The sequence below is a fragment of the Pan troglodytes genome, chromosome 16, assembly GCF_028858775.2.
Source record: "Pan troglodytes isolate AG18354 chromosome 16, NHGRI_mPanTro3-v2.0_pri, whole genome shotgun sequence".
Lineage (NCBI taxonomy): Eukaryota > Metazoa > Chordata > Mammalia > Primates > Hominidae > Pan > Pan troglodytes.
In genome coordinates this window covers 23,179,220-23,188,235 of record NC_072414.2, presented here as the reverse complement: position 1 = coordinate 23,188,235, position 9,016 = coordinate 23,179,220, and the positions used below count along the sequence as shown (strand labels likewise).

Below are 9,016 nucleotides of genomic sequence, written 5' to 3'. Positions count from 1 at the left end.
TAGTCCAGAACCCCACCCCTGCCTTCTGCTGTCCTTCAGTCCCTGAGCCTAGAGCCACCTTTCTACAATTTCCCCAAAGAACAAACTTCCAGGCTTGTCTGAGGCATGCTGTGGAAGGAACCTGGGATCTCAATGGCTTCCCAGACAGAGTGCTGATCAAGCCCCCTGGTTTGGCCTCCACTGCCCCTGCCCCATGGCCTCTGTAGTGCCAGCTGTCTCCACTTGCCCAGGCTTCTGGGTGGGACCAAATGAATGGCCTTGATTATTAGCAGCATCATCCCTCCTTGCCTTCACCTGTCCTTGGGTCCTAGCTTTGTCCCATCTGTTCCCCTCACTCACATCTCAGTCTACCTATCAAGAAAATGGGGATAACGGTGGTTCCCATCTCCTGGGATTGCTGTGAAGAAGAAATGAGCTCAGGGAGGTGTCATCATCACCAAGATGGAAATAACCTGGGCAGCCCCTCGGGCAAGCTCTGTCCCCAGTGTGTGTTCTGTTCTGCTCACACAGACCCAGAAAGAGGAGCCAGCCAGGTGACAGTATGAAACACACATGTTGAGTGTGCAGAGCCGGGAACTCTGTTCCTTGCACGTGCTCCAGGCCCTGCCAATGGTGCATGACCAGTCACCAGCCAAGCATGGCGCTGAGAACGTATGTGGCCTCCCTGAGGCTTTGCTCAGTCCCCTCCCTCCACACCCACAGAAAGAGGTGTGCACACATGCAAAATAGCAATAATAATAGTATGAGATGGCAGCTGAGACCTGTGCAGCTGATGACAGTTTGAAAGAAGGATGAGCAGGCTCTCTGCCATCTGCCCACTGACTTTTCAAGTTACTTTTACCCACCTTCAAAATTACATCTGCTTTTAGCAAGAATTACTGACGTGATAAAGATGGGAGTGTTCACCATGCAAGGGCAGGTAAGTTGCTCTGTGCCACTGGGGGTTTAACCCTTAAAAGGAGAGGGGTCTCCCTTCAGCTGCTGCAGGATCCTGGTAGAAGGGGGCACAGATGACATGAAAACCCAGGGAGCCATGCCTGCTGCTGGGATCCGGGCTCACCCACCTCATGCCCCTACCCAAAACTGTCGGGACACGAAGCCTTGCCTGGAGCCTCAAATGCCCAGGGGCTTGGCCAGGCCACAGACTGTGCGGGGAATGTGTGCACACTGCCCGCTTTATCCCATGGCTGTGCCCGCCACAGGTTATGCAGCAGCAGTGGGCACGCGCAATTCAGCTGAATTCAGGGAAGCCAGCAAGTGCTAGGGAATTTTGATGGATGACCTAAGCACGGTCAGGTGTCTATTTAGAAAAATATACATGGCCAGGCGCGGTGGCTCATGCCTGTAATCCCAGCACTTTGGGAGGCCGAGGCGGGTGGATCACAAGGTCAAGAGATCTAGACCATCCTGGGCAACATGGTGAAACCCCGTCTCTACTAAAAATACAAAAATTAGCTGGGTTTGGTGGCGCACGTGTGTAATCCCAGCTACTCATGAGGCTGAGGCAGGAGAATCGCTTGAACCCGGGAGGCAGAGGTTGCAGTGAGCCGAGATGGCACCACTGCACTCCAGCCTAGTGACAGAGCGAGACTCTGTCTCAAAAAAAAAAAAAAAAAGAAAAATATGCACTTAGGAGGGCGAGGCAGGCAGATCACTTGAGGTCAGGAGTTCGAGACCAGCCTGGCCAACATGGTGAAATCCTGTCTGTCTCTACTAAATATACAAAAATTAGCTGGGTGTGGTGGCGCACACCTGTAGTTCCAGCTACTCAGGAGGCTGAGGCAGGAGAATCGCTTGAACCCAGGAGACGGAGGGTCCAGTGAGCAAAGATTGCGCCGCTGCACTCCAGCCTGGGCAACAGAGCAAGACTCTGTATCCAAAAAAAACAAAAACAAAACAAAAAAACAAAAAAGCAAAACAAAAAAAAAAACACTTAATGTACATGATGTGGTAGAAGAAAAGCACTTATTAGTGAGAATTGCCGCCTCCTCCTAAGAAGAGTGTCCTCTACTGCAGGGTGCTTTGCTTCTTAATCAGGCTCAGGAGGGAGGGTCTGAGGCCATTGAGACCATGCCTGGAACAAGGAGGCAGACAGCCAGGCTGGTGACTACAGAGTGCCACCCACACACAGGGGGTGGAGCCAGCACCTCTGTGCTCCACCTATGAAGTGGCCGGCAGTCCTTCCCAGGAGGGTGTGAGCTGAGGTCTCCTGGGTACACCAGCCAGCCCACGGCACAGAGCCTGCCTGTTGGTCTCTACCCACAGGGGATCCCCTGCTGCTCCAGCATCAGATTTGGGACACACCCCCCCCACCCCGCCCCACCAGAGGGCATCAGCTATGCCTAGGTAAGTGCTCATCTTAGGGACAAGTAAGAACATAATCAACCGCAGAAATGTCTGCAGGTCTGGCAGGCTCTGCCTCTGCTGCCCCATGCAGACTTCAGCCCAGGGCACCCTTCCTGGTGCTGCACTGGCTGTGTTGTGGATCTGCCTTTCCAGGGCTGGCCTTGTAGACCCTGACCCAAGGAGCAGCTGGGCTGGCCCCACTTCCAACCAGCAGCAGGCAAGGGTGGGACAGAGCCAGACTGCAGCCTCCCCAAGGCATGGCTTTGACTGTTTTAAAAAACTTAAAATGGCCGGGCATGGTGGCTCACGCCTGTAATCCCAGCACTTTGTGATGCCAAGGTGGGTGGATCACCTGAGGTCAGGAGTTCAAAACCAGCCTGGCCAACATGGTGAAACCCCATCTCTACAAAAAATTCAAAAATTAGCTGAGCATGGTGGCAGGCGCCTGTAATCCTGGCTACTCGGGAGGCTGAGGCAGGAAAATTGCTTGAACCCAGGAGGCAGAGGTTGCAGTGGAGATTGTACCATTGCACCCTAGCGTGGGTGACAGAGTGAGACTCCATCTCAAAAAAAAAACCCAAAAAAACAAAAGAACTAAAAATGTCCTTTATGCTTGGAGTCAAACATTCCAACAGAATAAAGGAGACAATAGGAATGCTACCACCCCAGACCCCAGGCCACTTACCTGACGGTCTCAGTCAGCTCAGGCTGCTATGACAAAGGACCATAGACTGGGTGGCTTATAAATAGCAGGTATTTATTTCTCATAGTTCAGGAGGCTGGAAGTCCCAGATCAAGGTGCCAGTATGGTCAGGTCCTGGGGAGGGCTCTCTTCAGGTCACAGATGGCCACATGGCAGGGAAAGAGGAAGAGAGCTTGGGGTCTCCATCCTCTTGACCTAAACTCCCAAGGGTCCCACCTCCTAATGCCATCGCACTGGGGCTGAAAATTTCTACATATGAATTTGGGGGGAGGAGTACACAAACATTCAGTTCATAGCACCAGAGAAAACACGCTAACGTCCATATTTTATGCATCCTACCAGGAGTTTCTGTGTGCACACACACATACACTCATTCGAACAAATGAGATAAATCTATACACATACCTCTAGCTTCCTCTTTTTCATGAAACAATATACTCTGAAGATTGCTGTGTTTCATAGACCTAAATATACCTCCTTCTTTTTTTTTTTTTTTTTTAGACGGAGTTTCACTCTGAAGTTTCACTCGGAGTTATCCAGGCTGGAGTGCAGGGGCGTGATGTTGGCTCACTGTAAACTCCGCCTTCCAGGTTCAAGTGATTCTCCTGCCTCAGCCTCCCAAGTAGCCAGGATTACAGGTGCCCGCCACCACACCTGGCTAGTTTTTGTATTTTTAGCACAGATGGGGTTTCACCATGTTGGTCAGGCTGGTCTCGAACTCCTGACTTCAAGTGATCCATCTGCCTCAGCCTCCCAAAGTGCTGGGATTACACCTCGAGAGCCACCACACATGGCCACCTCCCTCTTTTTTAATGACTGCATGGTAATGCAGACCTAGGGATGTGATGTAATTAATCTTGATAGTGCTTAAGTTGTTCCTATCCTTTTCCAATCACTACAATGCTTTGATGAGCCTCTGTATTACATGTCTTGACAAGACTCTGAAGTGGGCTTGCTGGGCCAGAGCACATATGTGTGCAGTTCTGGTGAATGCGACTACATTCCCCCATGGAGCATGTCCCTTCAGCTCACTTGAAAGGCGATTGTCAAAGTTTGGAACTTGCTGATCTGATAGCAGAAAGTAGGATTTCATTGATATTTCAGTTTGCGTTTCTGTTATTGTGATGACAGTCAGCATATTTTTGAATGTTTAGAGGCATTTTTCTTTTCTGGGAAGGATTTCTTCCCATTGCCCATTTTCCAATTCAGTTGTTGGATTTCTTTCTCTTTGATTTTTAGTGGCCCTTTGCCTGTGACATAAGTTGCATATATTATTATGCATGTGATTCTGTTTTCACATAGACATAAGTATACCTTATTCTTTTTCATGACTGCAGGGTAAATTCCATCTTACAAATGTGCCATAATTTTTTTCTGTTTATCTTTTTTTTTTTTTAACTTTAAGCAGGATGTTTTCTGCCATGCAGATATATTTTTTTTCTTATCTGGTAGAATAAATCAATTATGTTGTTTATGGCCACAGGGTTTTGCAAGATCATTTAAGAGTTCACCCCTTTGCAAGATTACAGGGGTGTGTGTGTGTGTGTGTGTGCGTGTGCGTGTGTGTGTTTGAGACAGAGTCTTGTTCTGTCACCCAGGCTGGACTGCAGTGGCACAATCTTGGCTCACTGCAGCCTCCACCTTCTGGGTTCAAGTGATCCTCCTGCCTCAGCCTCCTGAGTAGCTGGGACTACAAGCACGCCACCATGCCCAGCTGACTTTTGTATTTTTAGTAGAGTCAGAATTTCATCATGTTTGTTGGGGTGATCTCAAACTTCTGACCTCAAATGATCTGACCGCCTTGGCCTCCCAAAGTGCTGGGATTACAGGCTTAAGCCACCGCAACTGGCCAACAGTTTAGTTTTGTTCGTTTTTTGTTTTTAATCATTTTCCTCCGGTATTTTTTTGGTTTCCATCTTTGATCCATCAGGCTCCTTCTGGAGGGAGTGGGCCAGCATAGCTCCATAAAGCCACATCCCCAGTATAGTAAAAGTCACCACCTGGAAGGCTGTCTGGCCGCCAGCTTTGCACCCCATGATCAGGCCACTATGCCTGAGTGGAATTGTCTCCTAAACACAGTCCCACTGAAAGGTGAAGCCAGCGGGACTTCCTGGGTCCACTGGGAAGTTGGAGAACTTTTCTGTCTTACAAGAGGATTGTAAAACGAACCAATCAGCACTCCGTAGCTAGGATTGTAAAACGCACCAATCAGTGCTCTGTAGCTAGCAAGGGATTGTAAAATGCACCAATCAGTGCTGTGTAAAAACTCACCGATCAGTGCTCTGTAGCTAGCAAGAGATTTGTAAAACACACCAATCAGCGCTCTGTAAAATGGACCAATCAGCAGGATTCTAAAAGTAACCAATCGCAGGGAGGATTGAGAAAAGGGCATTCTGATAGGACAGGAACAGGACATGGGCGGGGACAAATAAGGGAATAAAAGCTGCCTCCCCCCCAACCCCTCTCCACACGGAGCCAGCAGAGGCAACCTGCTGGGGTCTTCTTCCATGGTGTGGAAGCTTTCTTCTTTTGCTCTTCACCATAGCTCTTGCTGCTGCTCACCCTTTGGGTCCTTGCCTTCTTTGAGAGCTGTAACACCAGGAAGATCTGGGGCTCCATTCTCAAAATCAGCAAGACCACAATCCCACTGGAAGGAACCAACTCCGGACCCACCACTCCCTCCTATTATAGGCCCACTGCAGGTGCCCTGCTGAGTCTAGTAGAGAATCCGGCCTGAGCCCTGGCCAAGAGTGGGAGCCAGCCAGAACTGGGGGAGGGAAGGCAACTGCGAGGGGGAATGGCCCGTGCAAAAAGATCCCCAGGAGGGCACGGCAGGCAACTGAGGACCAAGTCCAGCTGTGCCTACCGAGATCCACTGCGGAGACCATGACGCAGCACACAGAGCACATGGTCCCAGGCAAAACCGAGCGAAATAGAGGACCCCCCGTGCATACCCACCGGCGAGCTACACCTCACCCCGGAAGAGGGAGAGCTTGACGACCTTTTGCGGCGTGCCAGCTGCCCTCAGGGAAGGCCGGGTTGTGTCACCTGTCGGGCTCAGGCTCCAGTTCTGACTCAAAAACTCTGATGCTCACGCCTGTAATCCCAGCAGTTTGGGAGGCAGAGGCCCACGGATCACGAGGTCAGGAGTTTGAGACGAACCTAGCCAACACGGTGAAACCCCGTCTCTACCAAAAATACAAAAATTAGCCAGGCGTGGGGGGCACCTGTAATCCCAGTTACTCCGGGAGGCTGAGGCAGGAGAATCGCTTGAAACCAGAAGGCGGAGGTTACAGTGAACCAAGATCACGCCACTGCACTCCAGCCTGGGGGAAAGAGTGAGACTCCATCTCAAAAAACAACAACAACAACAAAAAACTCTGATGCTGTTTTCTCATCTGTAGAATGGGGTGACACTACGGCAGCCCCTGACACTGTGAACCCTCACATCAGCAAGCACTTCTCAGTGGGTGTGTTACAGGAAAGTGGTCCCGATCCAGACCCCAAGAGATGGTTCTTGGATTTTAGGCAAGAAAGAATTCAGGGCGAGTCCACAGAATAAAGTGAAAATAAGTTTATTAGGAAAGTAAAGGGGTAAAAGAACGGCTACTCCATAGACAGAGCAGCCCCAAGGGCTGTGGGTTGCCCATTTTTATGGTTAGTTCTCGATGATATGCTAAACAGGAGGTGGATTATTCGTGCTTCCTCTTTTCAGACCATATAGGGTAACTTCCTGATGTTGCCATGGCATTTGTAAACTGTCATGGTGCTGGTGGGAGTGTAGCAGTGAGGACCACCAGAGGACACATCTTGTTGCCATTTTGGGTTTTAGCCGGCTTCTTTACTGCAGCCTGTTTCATCAGCAAGGTCTTTATGACCTGTATCTTGTGCCGACCTCATATCTCATCCTGTGACTTAGAATGCCTTAACCATCTGGGAATGAAGCCCAGTAGGTCTTAGCCGTATTTTACCGGCCGCTATTCGAAATGGAGTTGCTCTGGTTCAAATGCCTCGGACAGGTGCGGAGGGAGGGTAGTGAGTGGAGCCCACCCAGCACCAAGCCACACGCACCCACACTCCTTCTGAATCGTATTTTCTAGGCATCTTACTAATTTAATCTGAATCGTATTTTCTAGGCATCTTACTAATTTAATCCCCACAAGAACGAGCTGCAGAAGGTTGTTTCTCTCACAGATTTCTGCATATTCTCTGTACTTGTAGAATTTGGGGGAACAAGTCAAGTTACACAAGCTAATCCCTGAAACGTGAGCCCCACAGCTCCTCAGCCCTCTCCCAGAGCCAGTGGCCTGCGTGCCAGGTCCCCGACAAATGCTGGCTCCATGGCAGCTGCGATCACTTCCCTCGAGAGGTGCCAGTCTGCAGGGCAATCTCGAGGTCCTCGTGCGGGTGACCAGCTGCGGCACGGCCAGCACGGCACAGGGAGGGAGGGGCTGTGCTGCCCCTCAGGTGTCTCGCGGGGGCCCTTGGCGGTCCCAGCAGAGGGTTTGCCTGTGAGAAGGTCTGGAAGTGCTGCTTCTTACAGGGCTGCCTTCAATTATTTCAGCTGCTCCGAGGTATTTCAAAGTCAGACCAAATAAACATTTGTATCTAAAAAAGGCGAAACAGGGTCATTTGAAATAGAGAAGAAAGCCTTTCCCATATCCGGAGGGTGTGGCCCGACATTCCGGAGCAGCGGCAAGGGTTTTCTCTGGTTCTGTGCCTGTGCCAGGGCACCTACCCCAGCCCCTGCTTCAGGAGGGAAGTTATTTTCTTTTAAATCAAATGTGTGGCGACCTAAGTTTCCTTTCCCTGATTTGCTCCGTGGTCACCCTGGGCCCCCTGCTGCTGTCAGGTCAATATCTTTAAAGGGCTGTCTGTGCTTTTCCTAAGAAGGGGACCACAACAAACTCGACAGTATCCACCGGTTGGGCCCAAGGCAGGAGGAAGGGCGGCGCCCCCAAACTCCCAGGCCGCCTGCAGCACCCCCCACGCGCCGCTCTCCGCCTCTGGGGAGCATCCTGCCACCCCCCGACACACACACCCCGGCTACACCCCGCCTTCTCACACTTGGCCAGGCGCTCTGGAGATGTCGCGGAGATCCAGGCTTTTCCTAAAGAGTCGGGATTGGAAGGCGGTGAGGGCATCAGGTTTTTTTCTTCTCTTTTCTTCTAGCAGTTACGCCCCCGTGGCTAAATTAAACTCCCATTGGCTAAATTAGGCCCGAAGAGAGGGGCACCTGCTGCTAAGCTGTGTATGTTGTCCCCTAGGACTCCCACCGTTTGCTGAGCTCCACATGACAACAGCAGACGACAGGCCGCACTGATCCCACCTGGCTTACAGGTGCTGTCACACAGGTACGCCTTCTTGTGGATCTTCAGTCACCATTTGCCCCTCGCAACAACCCTGTCTTGGAGGAAGGTCCTTGCCGACACCCGCCTCTCCCCACCCTTAGGCTCCCTTGCTCCTTCATTCAACCATTGTTTACATGTCGTTCAGGACTGCTGACTAAACACTTTCAAGCACAGCGGACCCTTGAACAACGCAGGTTCAAACTGTGCAGGTCCACCCACAGGGATGTTTTTCAATCAGAGTTACACCAAGTGTCCCTGCCTCTCCTGCCTCCCTTCCCACTTCCTCCATGTCTTCCTCTCTGCCACCCTGAGGCAGCAAGACCAGCCCCTCCTCCTCAGCCACTCAACATGAAGACAACGAGGATGAAGACTTTTATGATAATCCACTTCCACTTAGTAAATGCTTTCTCTTAATGATATTCTTAATGACATTTTATTTTCCCTAGCTTAGTTTATTGTAAGAATACAGTATAAATACACATACAAAGTACGTGTTAACTGATTTTTTAATGTTACCAGTAAGGCTTCCAGTTAACAGTAGGCTATTCATTAGTTAAGTTTGGAGGGAGCCTGAAGTTATACAAGCTCTGACTGCGTGAGGGGTTGGCTCTCCAAC

General features: G+C 50.5%; 1 long non-coding RNA gene across 2 annotated transcripts; it reads left to right on the top strand.

Moving 5' to 3' along the window:
• The first annotated feature begins 724 nt into the window (after window positions 1-724).
• LOC134808437 (uncharacterized) lies at window positions 725-8,814 on the top strand. 2 transcript variants are annotated; one of them, XR_010151345.1, is made up of 4 exons: window positions 725-919; window positions 5,595-8,183; window positions 8,317-8,403; window positions 8,546-8,814. It is a non-coding gene; the product is annotated as an uncharacterized LOC134808437 (long non-coding RNA). The 2 variants fall into 2 exon arrangements; XR_010151346.1 differs by lacking the exon at window positions 5,595-8,183 and adding an exon at window positions 2,266-2,346 and having other exon boundaries at window positions 790-919; window positions 8,546-8,681.
• Window positions 8,815-9,016: the final 202 nt, after the last annotated feature.